General features: G+C 48.2%; 1 protein-coding gene across 1 annotated transcript in view; it reads left to right on the top strand.

Moving 5' to 3' along the window:
* The window catches only part of foxo3b (forkhead box O3b), a 93,789-nt gene that overhangs the window by 58,632 nt on the left and 13,155 nt on the right, over positions 1-22,002 (top strand). The window lies entirely within an intron of this gene.

Below are 22,002 nucleotides of genomic sequence, written 5' to 3'. Positions count from 1 at the left end.
AGGGAGGTAGAGAGGGAGGGAAGTAGGTAGGGAGGTAGAGAGGGAGGTAGGGAGGGAGGGAGGGAGGTAGAGAGGGAGGGAGGGAGGGAAGTAGGTAGGGAAGGAGGTAGGGAGGGAGGTAGAGAGGAAGGGAGGTAGAGAGGGAGGGAGGGAGGTAGAGAGGGAGGGAGAGAGGTAGAGAGGGAGGGAGGGAGGTAGAGAGGGAGGGAAGTAGGTAGGGAGGTAGAAAGGGAGGTAGGGAGGGAGGGAGGTAGGTAGATAGGGAGGGAGGGAGGTAGGTAGTGAGGTAGATAGATAGATAGATAGATAGATAGATAGATAGATAGATAGATAGATAGATAGATAGATAGATAGATAGATAGATAGATAGATAGATAGATAGATAGATAGATAGATAGATAGATAGATAGATAGATGAGAGGGAGGGAGGGAGGGAGGGAGGGAGGGAGGGAGGGAGGGAGGGAGGGAGGGAGGGAGGGAGGGAGGGAGGGAGGGAGGGAGGGAGGGAGGGAGGGAGGGAGGGAGGGAGGGAGGGAGGGATTGAGGGGAGACAGACAATAGGGGGTGATGAAAGAAGAGAGAAGCCACAGTCACCTCAGTCACAGTAGAACAGGAAATCAAGTGACCTTCCTCAGAAGGGTAGTCTAGGAACTAAGGAAAAGACATACTGTTGCTGGGACAGCAACCGTGTGTGTCTGTGTATGTATGCTGATAAAGGCTCAGTTTCCCCTTTCCCCCTGCAGCTGCTCAGCTGGTGTGTGTGTGTGGGGGAGGAGGGGAGCCTGAGACTGCTGAGCTCAGCACACAGTGAGCCTATACACACACACACACACACCTCAAACAAACCCTCTCTCAAAGAGATACGATTTAAACTCATTCACAGAGATAATTATTCTATGAACTGTTTTTAGTTATGGTAAACAATCACCTCCCATTCATATAGTGCCTTCCCCATGTCCCTGAACAAGCTCTGCTGTAAGAATGTGTGTTAAGTATATCTCTAAGTATGTGTGTGTTGCAGTAGTTTGTGTACTCCTGAACTAGGCCCAGTAACAGTAGAGCGCAGCCCCAGGAGGATAGCTAGCTAGGGGCCCCTGGACTAATCTCTGCCAGATGGCCTGGTCGTCCAGCTCCCCCAGAGCAGCAGAGGAACCCAGGACCCTACACACACACTACACCCCTCCTAGTCAAACACACACACTACACCCCTCCTAGTCAAACACACACACTACACCCCTCCTAGTCAAACACACACACTACACCCCTCCTAGTCAAACACACACTACACCCCTCCTAGTCAAACCTCCTAGTCAAACACACACACTACACCCCTCCTAGTCAAACACACACTACACCCCTCCTAGTCAAACCTCCTAGTTAAACACACACACTAAGCCCCTCCTAGTCAAACCTCCTAGTCAAACACACACACTACACCCCTCCTAGTCAAACACACACTACACCCCTCCTAGTCAAACCTCCTTGTCAAACACACACACTACACCCCTCCTAGTCAAACCTCCTAGTCAAACACACACACTACACCCCTCCTAGTCAAACACACACACTACACCCCTCCTAGTCAAACTTCCTAGTCAAACCTCCTAGTCAAACACACACACTACACCCCTCCTAGTCAAACACACACTTCACCCTTCCTAGTCAAATCTCCTAGTCAAACACACACACTACACCCCTCCTAGTCAAACACACACTACACCCCTCCTAGTCAAACCTCCTTGTCAAACACACACACTACACCCCCTCCTAGTCAAACCTCCTAGTCAAACACACACACTACACCCCCTCCTAGTCAAACACACACACTACACCCCTCCTAGTCAAACCTCCTAGTCAAACACACACACTACACCCCTCCTAGTCAAACCTTCTAGTCAAACACACACACTACACCCCTCCTAGTCACACCTCCTAGTCAAACCTCCTAGTCAAACACACACACTACACCCCTACTAGTCAAACCTTCTAGTCAAACCTCCTAGTCAAACACACACACTACGCCCCCTCCTAGTCAAACACACACACTACACCCCTCCTAGTCAAACACACACACTACACCCCTCCTAGTCAAACACACACACTACACCCCTCCTAGTCAAACACACACACTACACCCCTCCTAGTCAAACCTCCTAGTCAAACACACACTACACCCCTCCTAGTCAAACCTCCTAGTCAAATACACACACTACACCCCTCCTAGTCAAACCTCCTTGTCAAACACACACACTAAGCCCCTCCTAGTCAAACCTTCTAGTCAAACACACACACTACGCCCCTCCTAGTCAAACACATACTACTGCACATTTAAACAGATGTAGAGGTGGTCTACTGACTCACACTAGATCCAGACCAGGACACTAGATCCAGACCAGTACACTAGATCCAACCAGGACACTAGATCCAACCAGGACACTAGATCCAACCAGGACACTAGATCCAGACCAGGACACTAGATCCAGACCAGGGCACTAGATCCAGACCAGGACACTAGATCCAGACCAAGACACTAGATCCAACCAGGACACTAGATCCAGACCAGGACACTAGATCCAGACCAAGACACTAGATCCAGACCAGGACACTAGATCCAGACCAAGACACTAGATCCAGACCAGGACACTAGATCCAGACCAGGACCCTAGATCCAGACCAGGACACTAGATCCAGACCAGGACCCTAGATCCAGACCAGGACACTAGATCCAGACCAGGACACTAGATCCAGACCAGTACTCGCTATCTGGAGGCTCTACTGAACTGAACCCAATATCAACAGATCTTACTGTAGCTGCAGATTCCCTTCTACGACCTGGGTAAAGACAGCACTGGGCGGGTCTAGGTGAGAGGAGTGTGTTATGGGTGTGTTATGGAAACACAGGATCAGAGAGTCCGAACACTTCAGTGTCGCACGCACTCATGCACGGACCCCCCCCCCGTGCTGAAACGCAGAGAGAGGGGAGGCAGCACAGGGGTGAAAGGGGGCGGCACCGGGGGAGGAGGGAGGTTGGTATTTAGGGAGGGTGCACACACGTGTGGAACAGCCATGGCAGTGCAGTGTTTACAGTGGTAGTAAACCTCAGCCAACCATTTACCTTCCTTCCACACCTCCCTTCTACATTTCCTCACTCCTCCCTCCCTTCTCACGCCTTCCTTCTCTCCTTCCAAATGGTGGAGACCCTCTCTCCTGACTCTACAACAATTTTTTCCTCTCCCTCTCATCCTGAGGTGTACTGTAGGACTCCCTCACTCCCTCTTTCCCTCTCTCTCTCTCACCCTGAGACGTACTGCAGGACTCCCTCTATCCCTCTCTCTCCCTCTCACCCTGAGGTGTACTGTAGGTCTCCCTCACTCCCTCTTTCCCTCTCTCTCCATCTCACCCTGAGACGTACTGTAGGACTCCCTCACTCCCTCTTTCCCTCTCTCTTCATCTCACCCTGAGACGTACTGTAGGACTCCCTCACTCCCTCTTTCCCTCTCTCTCCCTCTCACCCTGAGACGTACTGTAGGACTCCCTCCCTCCCTCTTTCCCTCTCTCTCCCTCTCACCCTGAGACGTACTGTAGGACTCACTCCCTCTCTCTCTCTCTCTCTCTCTCTCCCTCTCTACCTGTGTTGTAACATAGGACTCACTCCCTCTTTCCCTCTCTCTCCCTCTCTCCCTGTGTTGTAACATAGGACTCACTCCCTCTCTCTCTTAATATGTGTGAATTGCTTTCCCCCTCTGTCTACATCTCTCTCTCTCCCCCTCTCTCTCACTCTCCCTCTCTCTCTGTCTCTCACATGTGCGACAGTAATTAATCAGGTAGGCATATCATACTTCTCAGAATCTCCAGATTACGCACGCACGCACACACACACACGCGCGCGCACACACACGCGCGCGCACACACGCGCGCACACACACGCGCGCGCACACACACACACACACACACACACACACACACACACACACACACACACACACACACACACACACTCCACAGAGCTCATTAATCAACTATCCATGTGAAGTCCTATTAACATACCTGTGTGTGTGGTTATAGTGTGAAGCTCCCCAGACAGACCCTATTTTTGTGTTTTTGTGTTTATGTGTTTATTCACTTAGTTTGTATAATCCTCTTTCTAGATCAGTATGTTCTCTCAGTCTCAGTCGGTGTGTGGTTTGAGTTCACTCATAGGCCAGGGACATCACGTGATTATCCAGGCAGACTTGCATTCTGATCGAACTCTCGATTTTTAGATGTGAAATATTGAAATAGCCAGTGTGGTGGTTAGTAAAGAGGGACAGGCTGTATACTCACACCACCAGCTCCCATCCTGGTGCTAGGCCTGGAGATGACTCACACATACACACACACACACACACACACACACACACACACACACACACACACACACACACACACACACACACACACACACACACACACACACACACACACACACACACACACACACACACACCAGAAGTTAGCAGACTTTCAACCCCACTCTCCACATTAAGTTATTTTAACACTATGGGAGTTGTGGATGGCCACTGAGCAGATCTCTCTAAGGGGAGAACTGTTAGGTGAGCCTCAAACTGTTCCAGAGACAGAATAAATATATCTTTGTTCCACTCTATAGCTGAAGCAAGCCATCTGTTTGTTTTACTGCACTTGTCTGTTGGTCTGTCTCTCTTTCTGTCTTTCTCTCCCCTCTCTCCCACTTTGATCTCTCTCACTCCTGTCTCTCTCTCTTTCTCTCTCACTCCTGTCTCTCTCTCTCTGTCCCCCCCCCCCCTCTCTCTCTCTCTCTCTTCTGTCTTTGTCTCTCTCTCTCTGCTGAGATGATCTGCAGGCTGTGTTTGTGTGTGCGGCGTGTGTTGTGTGTGTGTGTGTGTTTGTTCTTGGCAGGCGGGGTAGGGCCGTGGCTTTGGGACGTTCTGTACCGGAACTCTGATGATAAAGCACAGCAGGGCCGTCCCGTTGCAACCCAAACCAAACCAAACGTGGTGTCCTGTAGTGAACCAGACTGAACGGTCTGCTAGTGAACGCACAAATGATCGTACGTTGTGTCCTCTGCTACTGATTGGAGCTGGCTCTCAAGCCTAGGGTAGATTTGAGAGTACTAATATGTGTATTTGAATCTGTGTGTGTGTGTGTGTGTGTGTGTGTGTGTGTGTGTGTGTGTGTGTGTGTGTGTGTGTGTGTGTGTGTGTGTGTGTGTGTGTGTGTGTGTGTGAGTGTGTGTGTTTCATGCGGTCGGTTTGTATGTTGATGTTCTGTGTACTGTATGTTGTAAACACATTCGCACCCTCTAGATATCTATGTGTGTGGGTGTGTTAGTGAGTGCAGTAACTCACTAAATCATAAGTCAACCACATGTTATCACTAGAGCTGGGAATTGCCAGGGACCTCACTATACAATATTTAGGTGCCTATTCTATATGTATTGTGATTCGATACTGGTATTTTTTTGTGATTTGATGTTCCAAACATATTGGTCACCATATATCTGCTGATTTTTGGCGCAAGTACAGCCGACTAGCGCTAGCTAACGCTACCTAAAGTAGAACATTTTTATTTTATTTGAAAAAGTCAAATATTGATATAATATGGTCCAAAAATAATATTGCGAAATGTTGTTGTGAAGGAAACACACTGACCTACTAGAGGGCCAGCAGGACAATGAGAAAGACCATGCCAACATTTCAGGGCTCTGATAGGTCAGATAGGGGGGGCTTGGTCTGCCAACACCCTCTCCTCAGGGCAGTCATGATTGGAGGAAATGGATGGTAAACACAGAGATCTTTGAACATGTGGCCTTATGCAATGGACCACTGAGCTCAGGAAGGGATGTATGAAGGGAGTGAGGTTGTGTATGTGTGTGTGGGACCCACACGTTAGCCAAGCCTCTTTAACGGCAGGAGAAGGTGTGTCTTCCTGTGAAAAGAGAGAGGCCCACCCCTGTGATTAGAGTATGTGTGTGTAGAGAGAGAGAGATGCAGCTTAAGCCCCACCCTCTTCAACATATACATCAAGAAATTGGCGAGGGCACTAGAACAGTCTGCAGCACCTGGCCTCACCCTACTAGAATCTGAAGTCAAATGTCTACTGTTTGCTGATGAATACCCCTACAGCACACAAACAAATATACATACCTCGGCCTAAACATCAGCGCCACATGTAACTTCCACAAAGCTCTTGAACAATCTTAGAGACAAGGCTACAAGGGCCTTATATGCCATCGAAAGGAACATTAAATTCGACATACCATTTAGAATCGGGCAAAAAAGACTTGAATCAGTTATAGAACCCATTGCCCATTATGGTTGTGAGGTCTGGGGTCCGCTCACTAACCAAGAATTCACAAAATGGGACAAACACCAAATTGAGAATTTCTGCAAAAATATGCTCTGTGTACAGTTGTCACGAACCCCGCTTCCTGAGTCTGTGTTTGCCTGTGTTTCTGTCCTGGAGTGTGTTTCCGGTGTCCTGGAACGCACCCTGTCTGGTTGCCGGGCAGATTAGCTTGTTGGGAGATCGATGTTCACCCGCACCTGTATCCCATCAGTAATCTGCACACCTGTCCTGATCATCACCTCTCCCCTTCAAAAGCTCTGACCTGACATCCATTCCCTGCCGGATCGTTAACATTACATCTCCGTTTGTCCTCAGCGCCCGTTAAACTGCTCGGCTCGTTAAGTTTGGGAGGTTTGTTAGCGAGCCAGTTTCAACCTCTCAAGAGCCCTGTCAGACCTCGTTTTCCTGCTACCCTCATAAATAAGAATCAGAGTTTAGCGATTAACGCTTTCATCGATTCAGGTGCCGATGACAGCTTCATTGATGCCGACTTAGTGGAACAGCTGGGGCTTTCCAAGGAGCAACTACCGGAAGCCATTGAAGCAACCACTCTGAACGGCAGTAGTCTGGCACGGATCACTATGAGGACCGAACCGGTTAAGATGTTGTTGTCGGGGAATCATTCAGAGGTTATTTCTTTTTTCATTTTGCCTTCCCCCCCATGTTCCTCTGGTTCTTGGATACCCCTGGCTAAGAGAACACAATCCTTCGTTCGATTGGGTGACTGGTAAGGTGACTAGTTGGAGCATTGAGTGCCATGCTAACTGCCTCAGGACTGCCTGTTCTCATGCTGTCCCCAGTCGGGTCAGTGAGTCTGCTCCTCCTGATTTGTCCCTGGTTCCTGAAACATATCATGAGTTGGGTGAGGTGTTCAGTAAGCAGAAAGCTCAGTCACTTCCTCCCCACCGACCTTATGATTGTACAATTAAGCTGTTCCCTGGAGCTGCCTTTCCCAAGGGACGGTTATACAGTATTTCTCGACCTGAGCGGGAAGCCCTGGAGACCTACATAAAGGAGTCTCTTGCTGCAGGTCTCATTCGTCCCTCATCATCACCCCTGGGAGCTGGATTTTTTTTTGTGAGTAAGAAGGATGGCTCTCTTCGACCATGTATTGATTATCGGGGGTTGAATGATATTACGGTCAAAAACAAGTACCCCTTGCCCTTGATGAGCTCCGCTTTCGATTCTTTACAGGGTGCTACTGTGTTTACGAAGCTTGATCTACGCAATGCGTATCATCTGGTTCGGATCAAAGAGGGGGACGAGTGGTTGACTGGATTCAATACACCTATGGGACATTTCGAGTACCAGGTGATGCCGTTTGGACTTTCCAACGCTCCAGCAGTGTTCCAAGGTTTGGTGAATGATGTACTGAGGGATATGATCGGTCTGTTTGTGTTCGTTTACCTGGATGACATCCTGATTTTCTCCAAGGAGCTTTCCAGCCACATCCAGCATGTTAAACAGGTTCTGCAGCGGTTATTGGAGAACCGTCTGTTTGTGAAGGCAGAGAAGTGTGATTTTCACGCCCACACTACATCCTTCCTCGGGTACATCATCTCCAGGGGTGAGATCAAGATGGACCAAGAGAAGGTTTGGGCGGTTCGGGATTGGGCCCGGCCCGGTACGAGATTGCAGCTCCAGAGATTCCTGGGATTTGCGAACTTCTATCGGAGGTTTATCCGTGATTACAGCCGGGTGGCCGCCCCTTTAACTGCTCTGACATCTTGCACCAGAATATTCTGTTGGACTCCTGAGGCAGACCGAGCATTTCTGAACTTGAAGAGCCGATTCACCAACGCGCCGATTCTATCTCAACCTGACACTTCCCGTCAGTTTGTGGACGCGTCTGATGTGGGGGTGGGCGCCATCCTGTCCCAGCGTAGCTCCATTGACGGTAAACTCCATCCCTGCGCCTTCTACTCTTGTCGTCTTTCACCAGCTGAGAGAAACTACGATGTGGGTAACCGGGAGCTTCTCGCTGTGAAGCTTGCCTTGGAGGAGTGGCGTCACTGGTTGGAGGGATCGGAGCAACCGTTTGTGGTCTGGACTGACCACAAGAATCTGGCTTACGTGCAATCGGCTAAACGTCTCAACTCCCGTCAGGCCAGGTGGGCTTTGTTTTTTGGACGCTTCAATTTTTCCCTGACGTTCCGACCTGGGTCGAAGAACGGCAAAGCGGACGCCTTGTCCCGGATGTTCTCCAAGACGGATGAGAGTGGGGCCAAGACTGAGACGATTCTTCCCCAGAACCTTGTCGTGGGAGCCGTTACATGGAAGATTGAGGAGGATGTGATGGCGGCCCTTCGGACGCAGCCCGGCCCCGGTAACGGTCCACCCGGTCGGTTGTTCGTGCCTGAGTCGGTCCGTTCTGCTGTTCTTCAGTGGTCCCACGCCAGCAAGATAGCTTGTCACCCTGGCGTTGCTCGGACTATGGCGCTACTGCGCAGACGATTTTGGTGGCCTGCCATGGGAGAAGATACCCGGAGGTTTGTTGCCGCATGTCCTGTTTGTGCTCAGAACAAGAGTACCAATCGGCCCAGCTCTGGGCTTCTTCACCCCCTACCTATTCCTCGGCGACCTTGGTCGCATCTGGCCCTGGATTTTGTCACGGGATTGCCCCCTTCTGTTGGGAACACGGTCATTCTGACCATTGTGGACAGATTCAGCAAGTTTGCTCATTTTGTCCCTCTCTCCAAGCTTCCATCTGCCACGGAGACGTCCGAGATCCTTGTTAGGGAGGTTTTCAGGGTCCACGGATTGCCCAGTGACATTGTTTCTGACCGTGGTCCTCAATTTACCTCTGCTGTCTGGAAATCCTTCTGTTTGGCCATTGGAGCCACAGTCAGTCTCACTTCTGGATTTCACCCACAATCTAATGGTCAGGCGGAGAGAGCCAACCAGAAGATGGAGTCCACGCTGCGTTGTCTTGTCTCCTCTGATCCCACCTCTTGGTCATCTCAATTACCCTGGGTCGAGTATGCCCATAATACCCTTCCTTCATCTGCCACTGGGATGTCCCCCTTCCAATGCCTGTACGGATACCAACCTCCCTTGTTTCCTTCTCAGGAGAGGGATCTTTCGGTTCCTTCTGTCCAGGCCCACATTCGTCGTTGCCACCGGACCTGGCATCGGGCCAGGAAGGTTCTCCTTAGAGTTTCTGACCGGTATCAGATCCAGGCGAATCGTCGCCGTATTCCTGCTCCCGCTTACACCATCGGAGATAAGGTTTGGTTGGCTACACGGGATCTTCCTCTACGGACTGAGTCGAGGAAACTGTCACCGAAGTTCATTGGTCCGTTTGTGGTGGAGAGAATCATTAACCCTGTTGTGGTCCGACTCAAATTGCCGGCAACGCTTCGAGTACACCCCACTTTTCATGTCTCCTGCCTCAAGCCGGTTCTCATCAGTCCTCTGTTGCCCCCTCCTCCTCGTCCTCCTCCTCCTCGGATGATCGGAGGTGGTCCTGCCTACACGGTGCGCCGCATAATGGATTCCAGACGGCGGGGTCGAGGTTTCCAATATCTCGTGGATTGGGAAGGATATGGTCCAGAGGAGAGGAGTTGGATCCCTCGGCGTCAGATCCTTGATGACGACCTGCTTCGTGACTTCTACCGCCTCCACCCTGGTGCTCTAGGTAGTCCGCCCGGTGGCGTTCGTCGGAGGGGGGGTACTGTCACGAACCCCGCTTCCTGAGTCTGTGTTTGCCTGTGTTTCTGTCCTGGAGTGTGTTTCCGGTGTCCTGGAACGCACCCTGTCTGGTTGCCGGGCAGATTAGCTTGTTGGGAGATCGATGTTCACCCGCACCTGTATCCCATCAGTAATCTGCACACCTGTCCTGATCATCACCTCTCCCCTTCAAAAGCTCTGACCTGACATCCATTCCCTGCCGGATCGTTAGCCATGAACAGTATGTTGTGCCATAGTATCAGCCTCAAGTTGGATAGAATTTGTTTTGTTGTTTTGTACGTCTTGCTTGCCTTCAACTTACCTCCGTTTGTTCTGTCTTCAGTTACTCACCCGGATCATTTACCCCATTCCCGCCTGGTCATCGGAGTAATGTATGACCATATTAGAGAGACATATTTCCCTCAGATTACACAGATCCACAAAGAATTTTTAAAAACCAATCCAATTTTGATAAACTCCCATATCTATTGGGTGAAATACCACAGTGTGCCATCACAGCAGCAAGATGTGTGACCTGTTGCCCCAAGAAAAAGACAACCAGCGAATCAAATCAAATCAAATATTATTTGTCACATGCGCCGAATACAACAGTGAACTGTTACAGTGAAATGTTTACTTACAAGCCCTTAACCAACAATGCAGTTTTAAGAAAAATAAGTCTTAAGTAAAAAAATAGATAAGTAAAAATTTGAAAATAAAAGTAACAAATGATTAAAGAGCAGCTGTAAAATAACAATAATGAGGCTAAATACAGGGGGTACCGGTACAGAGTCAATGTGCGGGGGCACCGGTTAGTCAAGGTAATTGAGGTGATATTTACATGTAGGTAGAGGTAAAGTGACTATGCATAGATAATTAACAGAGAGTAGCAGCAGCGTAAAAGAGGGGTCTGGGTAGCCCTTTGATTAGCTGTTCAGGAGTCTTATGGCTTGGGGGTAGAGAAGCCTTTTGGACCTAGACGCTCCGGTACCGCTTGCCATGTGGTAGCAGAGAGAGCAGTCTATGACTAGGGTGGCTGGAGTCTGTGGGACATACGCAGAAGAACAAACACCATTGTAAATTGAACCTATAGTTTATTTATTTTCTCTTTTGTACTTGAACTATTTGCACATCATTACAACACTGTATATAGACATAATATGACATTTGAAATGTCTTTATTATTTTGGAACTTCTGTGAGTGTAATGTTTACTGTACATTTTCTATTGTTTATTTCACGTATGTTGTTATCTATTTCACTTGCTTTGGCTTTGGTTTCCCATGCCAATAAAGCCCTTTAAATTGAATTGAGAGCGAGAGAGACAGATAGAGAGAGACAGAGAGACAGAGAGAGAGAGGGACATAGAGAGTGAGAGAGAGAGAGAGAGAGAGAGAGAGAGAGAGAGAGAGAGAGAGAGAGAGAGACAGAGAGGGACAGAGAGAGAGGGACATAGAGAGAGGGACAAAGAGAGAGAGAGACAGAGAGAGAGAGGGACATAGAGAGTGAGAGAGAGAGAGAGAGAGAGAGAGCGAGAGAGAGAGAGGGACAGAGAGAGAGAGGGACAGAGAGAGACAGAGAGAGAGAGACAGAGAGAGAGAGAGAGAGAGACAGAGAGAGAGAGGGACAGAGACAGAGGGACATAGAGAGAGAGAGAGAGAGAGAGAGAGAGAGAGAGACAGAGAGGGACAGAGAGAGAGGGACAAAGAGAGAGAGAGACAGAGAGAGAGAGGGACATAGAGAGAGAGGGACAGAGAGAGAGAGACAGAGAGAGAGAGGGACAGAGAGAGAGAGACATAGAGAGAGAGACAGAGAGACAGAGAGAGAGAGACATAGAGAGAGAGACAGAGAGAGAGAGGGACAGAGAGAGAGAGACATAGAGAGAGAGAGAGACAGAGAGAGAGAGGGACAGAGAGAGAGAGAGAGAGAGAGAGAGAGGGACAGAGAGAGAGAGAGAGAGAGACAGAGAGACAGAGGCAATGTCTAATCTGAGTCTTATGTCAACATTGACCACTGGGAAAACACACCTCCTTATACAATAAGACAGCAATGACTGCTCTATAAGGAGAGAGAGAGAGAGAGAGAGACAGAGGCAATGTCTAATCTGAGTCTTATGTCAACATTTAACACTGGGAAAACACACCTCCTTATACAATAAGACAGCAATGACTGCTCTATAAGGAGAGAGAGAGAGAGAGAGACAATGTCTAATCTGAGTCTTATGTCAACATTGACCACTGGGAAAACACACCTCCTTATGCAATAAGACAGTAATGACTGCTCTATAAGGAGAGAGAGAGAATAAAGTGACCAGTTTACACACACGGATAAATGGAAAGACGCCCAGCCCTGGCCGGAAAGAGTACATTTGGTTGAATGGAATGGAATGTTCTATTCACTCTCCAGAACAGGGCAGCTGGAATCGGGAGTGGTGTGTGAGTGTAGTGTGTGTGGAGGGTCACAGTATGAATAACTCTGTCCTAACTCTCTTCTCTGTCAGCGTCTGGTCTGGAGTTTATTTCTAAACCACCTCTTATAAAGATGTGCAGTTAGCCCTCTCTCCCTCTTTCTACCTTCTATCTATGAGTCTCTCCCTCTTTCTACCTTCTATCTATGAGTCTCTCCCTCTTTCTACCTTCTCTCTACCTTCTATCTATGAGTCTCCCTCTTTCTACTCTCTCTCTACCTTCTATCTATGAGTCTCTCCCTCTTTCTACCTTCTCTCTACCTTCTATCTATGAGTCTCTCCCTCTTTCTACCTTCTATCTATGAGTCTCTCCCTCTTTCTCTTTCTCTCTACCTTCTATCTATGAGTCTCTCCCTCTTTCTACCTTCTCTCTACCTTCTATCTATGAGTCTCTCCCTCTTTCTACCCTCTCTCTACCCTCTATCTATGAGTCTCTCCCTCTTTCTACCCTCTCTCTACCCTCTATCTGTGAGTCTCTCCCTCTTTCTACTCTCTCTCTACCTTCTATCTGTGAGTCTCTCCCTCTTTCTACTCTCTCTCTACCTTCTATCTATGAGTCTCTCCCTCTTTCTACTCTCTCTCTACCCTCTATCTATGAGTCTCTCCCTCTTTCTACTCTCTCTCTACCTTCTATCTATGAGTCTCTCCCTCTTTCTACCCTCTCTCTACCTTCTATCTATGAGTCTCTCCCTCTTTCTCTTTCTCTCTACCTTCTATCTGTGAGTCTCTCCCTCTTTCTACTCTCTCTCTACCTTCAATCTATGAGTCTCTCCCTCTTTCTACCTTCTCTCAACCTTCTATCTATGAGTCTCTCCCTCTTTCTCTTTCTCTCTACCTTCTATCTATGAATCTCTCCCTCTTTCTACCTTCTATCTATGAATCTCTCCTCTCTTTCTCTCTACCTTCTATCTATGAGTCTCTCCCTCTTTCTACTCTCTCTCTACCTTCTATCTATGAATCGCTCCCTCTTTCTACTCTCTCTCTACCTTCTATCTATGAATCGCTCCCTCTTTCTACTCTCTCTCTACCTTCTATCTATGAATCGCTCCCTCTTTCTACTCTCTCTACCTTCTATCTATGAATCTCTCCCTCTTTCTACCTTCTATCTATGAATCTCTCCCTCTCTCTTTCTCTCTACCTTCTATCTATGAATCTCTCCTCCCTTTCAAATGTTCTCTTTCTCTTTCTTACATTCTCTCTTTTGTCTTTGCACAACTTCCTTGGTGTGTGTGTGTTTGTGTGTGTGTGAGTGTGAGTGTGAGTGTGTGGGTGTGTGTGTGTGTGTGTGTGTGTGTGTGTGTGTGTGTGTGTGAGTGTGTGTGTGTCTGTGTGTGTGTGTGTGTGTGTGTGTGTGTGTGTGTGTGTGTGTGTGTGTGTGTGTGTGTGTGTGTGTGTGTGTGTGTGTGTGTGTGTGTGTGTGTGTGTGTGTGTGTGTGTGACTGGACTTGGGCTTAGTTCAGTGAGAACTTTTTAGGTTGACCTGTTGTTGGGTGAAACCTTCAATTGTTGTTGTGAGCCTGCAGACGTAAGGGGACCAGCATGTGTGTCATGAACTCCTGTATCTCCCTCTCTCCTTATAGAGCAGTCATTACTGTCTCATTGCATAAGGAGGTGTGTTTGCCCCGACAGTGGTCAATGTTGACATAAGACTCAGATTAGACATTGTTTACTTGTTCTATCTATCTAGTGACACAGGGGAGGGAATGTACACCCCGAGCAGGTTGGAAGGCAGGGAGCTTTGGCCCCGCCCGGTCTGCCGACAAGTTCACCTCTCGAACCAGAGGCTTCCTGCTGAACGTGGTGTGAAGAGATCTGTCTGTGTGTGTTGCATAACCCCAAAGAGGAAAGAGATAGGACTACCCCCTGTGGCTGAAGGCATCGGTCAGGTTTGGCTTGAGTCGGTAAGGCAGGGGAGGAGTGGTGGAACGAGGGATAGAAAGTGGTTGGAGGGGAGGGGAGGGGTAGAACGATATTGGAGTAGAGAGATATTGGAGTAGAGAGATATTGGAGTAGAGAGATATTGGGGTAGAGAGATATTGGAGTAGAGAGATATTGGAGTAGAGAGATATTGGAGTAGAGAGATATTGGGGTAGAGAGATATTGGAGTAGAGAGATATTGGAGTAGAGAGATATTGGGGTAGAGAGATATTGGAGTAGAGAGATATTGGAGTAGAGAGATATTGGAGTAGAGAGATATTGGGGTAGAGAGATATTGGGGTAGAGAGATATTGGAGTAGAGAGATATTGGAGTAGAGAGATATTGGAGTAGAGAGATATTGGGGTAGAGAGATATTGGGGTAGAGAGATATTGGAGTAGAGAGATATTGGAGTAGAGAGATATTGGAGTAGAGAGATATTGGAGTAGGGAGATATTGGAGTAGAGAGATATTGGGGTAGAGAGATATTGAAGGGGGCAGAGAGATATTGGAGTAGAGAGATATTGGAGTGGGGCAGAGAGATTTGGAATAGGGGATGGGGGAGGTGTAGAGATATTGGAGTGTAACACAGAACACACCCCTTATCACTTTCCTCCAGGCCACAGACAAGGCCAAAATGACCAAGCTTATCCTGTCAGAACACAGTGTGATATAAGGCCTAGCTGGGTGATGAAACACCCTGGTAACACAGTGAACCAACTCCTAGTGGTGGATAGAGCTCAGTATTAATAGAGTATTGCACCTGTTGTGGGGCCTTGGTAGTTGGTAAGAGTGTGCCAGTGTGGTACTGGTAGTGCAGTGAAGGTTTGTGGTACTAATCCTGTAATCCACTATGGTGTATATGTGGTAGAGGTTTTGTAGTGGTGGCTGATTGGTCAATCTGGTATACGCTGTTTATCTTTTTCAACTCTAATTAAAGATTAGCTCTCACTCTCATCCTATACAAGCACATACAAATGCAAATGCACACTGTGAACTCCCGCCTACACAACCCTAATAAAAATGTAGATCTCCTGTGTGTGTGCCCGCGCGCGTGTGTGTGTGTGTGTGTGTGCGCGCGCGTGCGCGCATGTGTGTGTGTTTGTGGATTCCTAGCGTGGTTGCTGACAGTGAAGAATTGTTCCCACATGTTGCTGACGGACAAAAAGTCCTCTGTGCTCCAGAACTCTGGCTGCAGCTGGTGTGACCACACACACACACACACACACACACACACACACACACACACACACACACACACACACACACACACACACACACACACACACACACACACACACACACACACACACACACACACACACACACACACACACACCACACCACACAGCTGGTGTGGCCACACACACCACACACACACACACACACAGCTGGTGTGTTTGCTAGAGACAGTGAGGTATAAGGGCATAGGGAAGGCTCTCTCTCAAACAAGTGAAGTGGAGAGGGCACGGCAGAAAAGGAGGGAAAATCAGAGAGGAGAAGAGGAGAGAGGAAAAAAACAAGTGCAAGAATCTGTCAGTTAAACATTAGCTACGGTGCAGGCAGGGAAGGAGAGGAATAACAGTGTAGCTATCCCTGGGAAGATATGACAACTGAGGAGCTATTGTAGAGAGCTGTGTGTGTGTGTGTGTTCAAGTCTATGAGTGTTTGTTATCATTGTGTGTACATGTGTACTCAGTAGTAGGGATGAAGGGGTGTACTTGGTTTAATTCATAAACTCAGCAAAAAAAGAAACGTCCTCTCACTGTCAACTGCGTTTATTTTCAGAAAACTTAACATGTGTAAATATTTGAATGAACATAAACACGATTCAACAACTGAGACATAAACTGAACAAGTTCCACAGACATGTGACTAACAGAAATTGAATAATGTGCCCCTGAACAAAGGGGGGGTCCAAATCAAAAGTAACAGTCAGTATCTGGTGTGGCCACCAGCTGCATTAAGTACTGCAGTGCATATCCTCCTCATGGACTGCACCAGATTTGCCAGTTCTTGCTGTGAGATGTTACCCCACTCTTTCACCAAGGAACCTGCAAGTTCCCAGACCTTTCTGGGGGAGATGGCCCTAGCCCTCACCCTCCAATCCAAAAGGTCCCAGATGTGCTCAATTGGATTGAGATCCGGGCTCTTCGCTGGCCATTGGCAGAACACTGACATTCCTGTCTTGCAGGAAATCATGCACAGAACGTGCAGTATGGCTGGTGGCATTGTCATTCTGGAGGGTAATGTCAGGATGAGCCTGCAGGAAGGGTATCACATGAGGGAGGAGGATGTCTTCCCTGTAATGCACAGCTTTGAGATTACCTGCAATGACAACAGGCTCAGTCCGATGATGCTGTGACACACCGCCCCAGACCATGACGGACCCTCCACCTCCAAATCGATCCCACTCCAGAATACAGACCTCGGTGTAATGCTCATTCCTTCGATGATATGCGTGAATCTGACCATCACCCCTGGTGAGACAAAACCACGACTTGTCAGAGAAGAGCACTTTTTGCCAGTCATGTCTGATCCAGCGACGGTGGGTTTGTACCCATAGGCGACGTTGTTGCCGGTGATGTCTGGTGAGGAGCTGCCTTACAAGCCCTCAGTCCAGCCTCTCATAGCCTATTGCGGACAGTCTGAGCACTGATGGAGGGATTGTGCGTTCCTGGTGTAACTTGGGCAGTTGTTGTTGCCATCCTGCACCTGTACCGATCCTGTGCTGGTGTTGTTACACGTGGTCTGCCACTGCAAGGACGATCAGCTGTCCATCCTCTCCCTGTAGCGCTGTCTTAGGTGTCTCACTGTACGGCAATTGCAATGTATTGCCCTGGCTATATCTGCAGTCCTCATGCCTCCTTGCAGCATGCCTAAGGCAGATGAGCAGGGACCCGGGGCATCTTTCTTTTTGTGTTTTTCAGAGTCAGTAGAAAGGCCTCTTTAGTGTCCTACGTTTTCATAACTGTGACCTTAATTGCCTACCATCTGTAAGCTGTTAGTGTCTTAACGACTGTTCCACATGTGCATGTTTATTAATTGTTTATGGTTCATTGAACAAGCATGTGAAACAGTGTGTAAATCCTTTAAAATTAAGATCTGTGAAGTTATTTGGATTTTTAGGAATTATATTTGAAAGACAGGGTCCTGAAAAGGGGACTTTTCTTTTTTGTTGAGTTTGTGTGTATGTGTGTATTAGAGCTGCTGACTGCAGAGACAGAGAGAGAGAGACGGAGAGAGAGACAGAGAGAGACAGAGAGAGAGACAGAGAGAGAGACAGAGAGAGAGACAGAGAGAGACAGAGAGAGACAGAGAGAGACAGGGAGAGAGCCAGAGAGAGAGATGGAGAGAAAGATGGACAGAGAGAGAGGGAGACAGAGAGGCACACACACACACATTTACACATTAGACCCTCTGTTAACGGTTGCTTAGCTGTCTGTTTGTAAGTTCCAGAAATGTCCCTTTGGTCTCATCCATGCCCTATCACTCCCAGTGTTCAAACTTCACCCAACGGTAGAGGGATAGGAGCAGAGGCACGGGAAAGAGAGGGAGAGGAATAGAGAAAACTTTAAAAAATCCCTGTGTTGGAAGAGAAAGTGAGGGAGTGGAGAAAGTGAGAGAGGAGTGGAGAAAGTGAGGGAAGAGTGGAGAAAGGGAGGGAGGAGTGGAGAAAGTGAGGGAGGAGTTGAGAAAGCGAGAGAGGAGTGGAGAAAGTGAGGGAAGAGTGGAGAAAGTGAGAGAGGAGTGGAGAAAGTGAGAGAGGAGTGGAGAAAGTGAGAGAGGAGTGGAGAAAGTGAGAGAGGAGTGGAGAAAATGAGGGAGGAGTTGAGAAAGCGAGGGAGGAGTGGAGAAAGTTAGAGAGGAGTGGAGAAAGTGAGGGAAGAGTGGAGAAAGTTAGAGAGGAGTGGAGAAAGTGAGGGAAGAGTGGAGAAAGTAGAGAGGAGTGGAGAAAGTTAGAGAGGAGTGGAGAAAGTGAGGGAAGAGTGGAGAAAGTGAGGGAAGAGTGGAGAAAGTGAGGGAGGTGTGCAGAAAGCGAGGGAGGAGTGGAGAAAGCGAGGGAGGAAGGGGGAATGTCTGAAGAGTCAGTAGCTGACAGGTACAGTATATGTTTACAGGGGGAGAGAACTGCATACTCCATTCACTCTGTTCCCTTTCTATTCCTCCCTTCTTTTCTCTCAAACTCCTGTTCTCCCTCCCTCCCTCCCTCCCTTCCTCCCTCCCCTCCCTCCCCTCCCTCCCTCCCTCCCTCCCTCCCTCCCTCCCTCCCTCCCTCCCTCCCTCCCTCCCTCCCTCCCTCCCTCCCTCCCTCCCTCCCTCCCTCTTTCTCTCTCTCTCTCCCTCCCTCTCTCACTCTCCCTCTTTCTCCCTACATGGATGTTATCTCCCCTCTTTATAATTTGATGTATTTAGCTATTTTCTTTATTTCTCGTAACAGCTGAAGACAGACAGTGTGACAGAGACAGACAGTTTGACAGAAATAGACAGTGTGACATAAATAGACAGTGTGACAGAGACAGACAGTTTGACAGAGACAGACAGTTTGACAGAGACAGACAATTTGACAGAGACAGACAGTGTGACAGAAATAGACAATTTGACAGAGACAGACAGTGTGACAGAGACAGACAGTGTGACAGAGACAGACAGTTTGACAGAGACAGAGAGACAGACAGTGTGACAGAGACAGAGAGACAGACAGTGTGACAGAGACAGACAGTGTGACAGAGACAGACAGTTTGACAGAGACGGGCAGTTTGACAGAGACATAGAGACAGACAGTGTGACAGAGACAGGCAGTTTGACAGAGACAGAGAGACAGACAGTGTGACAGAGACAGACAGTGTGACAGAGACAGACAGTGTGACAGAGACAGGCAGTTTGACAGAGACAGAGAGACAGACAGTGTGACAGAGACAGACAGTGTGGCAGAGACAGACAGTGTGACAGAGACAGAGAGACAGACAGTGTGACAGAGACAGACAGTGTGACAGAGACAGAGAGACAGACAGTGTGACAGAGACAGACAGTTTGACAGAGACAGAGAGACAGACAGTGTGACAGAGACAGACAGTGTGACAGAGACAGGCAGTTTGACAGAGACAGAGAAATAGACAATTTGACAGAGACAGACAGTGTGACAGAGACAGACAGTGTGACAGAGACAGGCAGTTTGACAGAGACAGAGAAATAGACAATTTGACAGAGATAGACAGTGTGACAGAGACAGGCAGTTTGACAGAGACAGAGAGACAGACAGTGTGACAGAGTTTGACAGAGACAGACAGTGTGACAGAGACAGACAGTGTGACAGAGACAGACAGTGTGACAGAGACAGGCAGTTTGACAGAGACAGAGAGACAGACAGTGTGACAGAGACAGACAGTTTTACAGAGACAGACAGTTTGACAGAGACAGACAGTTTGACAGAGACAGACAGTGTGACAGAGACAGACAGTTTGACAGACAGTGTGACAGAGACAGACAGTTTAACAGACAGTGTGACAGTGACAGACAGTTTTACAGAGGCAGACAGTTTGACAGAGACAGACAGTGAGAGTGTGACAGAGACAGACAGTTTGATAGAGACAGACAGTTTGACAGAGACAGACAGTTTGACAGACAGTGAGAGTGTGACAGAGACAGACAGTGTGACAGAAACAGAGAGTGTGACAGAAACAGAGAGACAGACAGTGTGACAGAGACAGACAGTGTGACAGAAACAGACAGTTTGACAGACAGTGAGAGTGTGACAGAGACAGACAGTGTGACAGAAACAGAGAGACAGACGTGTGACAGAGACAGACAGTGTGACAGAGACAGACAGTTTGACAGAGACAGACAGTTAGACAGAGACAGACAGTTTGACAGACAGTGTGACAGTGACAGACAGTTTTACAGAGACAGACAGTTTGACAGACAGTGTGACAGTGACAGACAGTTTTACAGAGACAGACAGTTTGACAGAGACAGACAGTGTGACAGAGACAGACAGTGTGACAGAGACAGACAGTTTGACAGAGACAGTTTGACAGAGACAGACAGTTTGACAGAGACAGACAGTTTGACAGAGACAGACAGTGTGACAGAGACAGACAGTTTGACAGAGACAGACAGTGTGACAGAGACAGACAGTTTGACAGAGACAGACAGTTTGACAGAGACAGACAGTGTGACAGAGACAGACAGTGTGACAGAGACAGACAGTTTGACAGAGACAGAGAGACAGACAGTGTGACAGAAATAGACAATTTGACAGAGACAGACAGTGTGACAGAGACAGACAGTGTGACAGAGACAGACAGTTTGACAGAGACAGAGAGACAGACAGTGTGACAGAGACAGACAGTGTGACAGAGAGACAGACAGTGTGACAGAGACAGACAGTGTGACAGAGACAGAGAGACAGACAGTGTGACAGAGACAGAGAGACAGACAGTGTGACAGAGACAGACAGTTTTACAGAGACAGACAGTTTGACAGAGACAGACAGTTTGACAGGCAGTGTGACAGAGACAGACAGTGTGACAGAGACAAACAGTGTGACAGAGACAGACAGTTTGACAGAGACAGAGAGACAGACAGTGTGACAGAAATAGACAATTTGACAGTTTAACAGACAGTGTGACAGTGACAGACAGTTTTACAGAGACAGACAGTTTGACAGAAACAGACAATGTGAAAGAGACAGACAGTTTGAAAGAGACATAGAGTTTGACAGAGACAGACAGTTTGGCAGACAGTGAGATTGTGACAGAGACAGACAGTTTGACAGACAGAGACAGACAGTGTGACAGAGACAGACAGTTTGACAGACAGTGAGAGTGTGACAGAGACAGACAGTTTGACAGACAGTGAGAGTGTGACAGAGACAGACAGTTTGACAGACAGTGAGAGTGTGACAGAGACAGACAGTTTGACAGACACAGACAATGTGACAGAGATAGATAGTGTGACAGAGACAGACAGTTTGACAGAGACAGACAGTTTGACAAACAGTGAGAGTGTGACAGAGACAGACAGTTTGACAGACAGTGAGAGTGTGACAGAGACAGACAGTTTGACAGAGATAGATAGTGTGACAGAGACAGACAGTTTGACAGAGACAGACAGTTTGACAGACAGTGAGAGTGTGACAGAGACAGACAGTGAGAGTGTGACAGAGACAGACAGTTTGACAGACAGTGAGAGTGTGACAGAGACAGATAGTGAGAGTGTGACAGAGACAGACAGTGAGAGTGTGACAGAGACAGACAGTGAGAGTGTGACAGAGACAGACAGTGAGAGTGTGACAGAGACAGACAGTGAGAGTGTGACAGAGACAGACAGTTTGACAGACAGTGAGAGTGTGACAGAGACAGACAGTGAGAGTGTGACAGAGACAGACAGTTTGACAGACAGTGAGAGTGTGACAGAGACAGACAGTTTGACAGACAGTGAGAGTGTGACAGAGACAGATAGTGAGAGTGTGACAGAGACAGACAGTGAGAGTGTGACAGAGACAGACAGTGAGAGTGTGACAGAGACAGACAGTGAGAGTGTGACAGAGACAGACAGTGAGAGTGTGACAGAGACAGACAGT

Source organism: Oncorhynchus kisutch, linkage group LG21, assembly GCF_002021735.2.
Source record: "Oncorhynchus kisutch isolate 150728-3 linkage group LG21, Okis_V2, whole genome shotgun sequence".
Lineage (NCBI taxonomy): Eukaryota > Metazoa > Chordata > Actinopteri > Salmoniformes > Salmonidae > Oncorhynchus > Oncorhynchus kisutch.
Note: the sequence above shows the minus strand (reverse complement) of the source record. Positions and strands in the feature narration are given on the sequence as shown.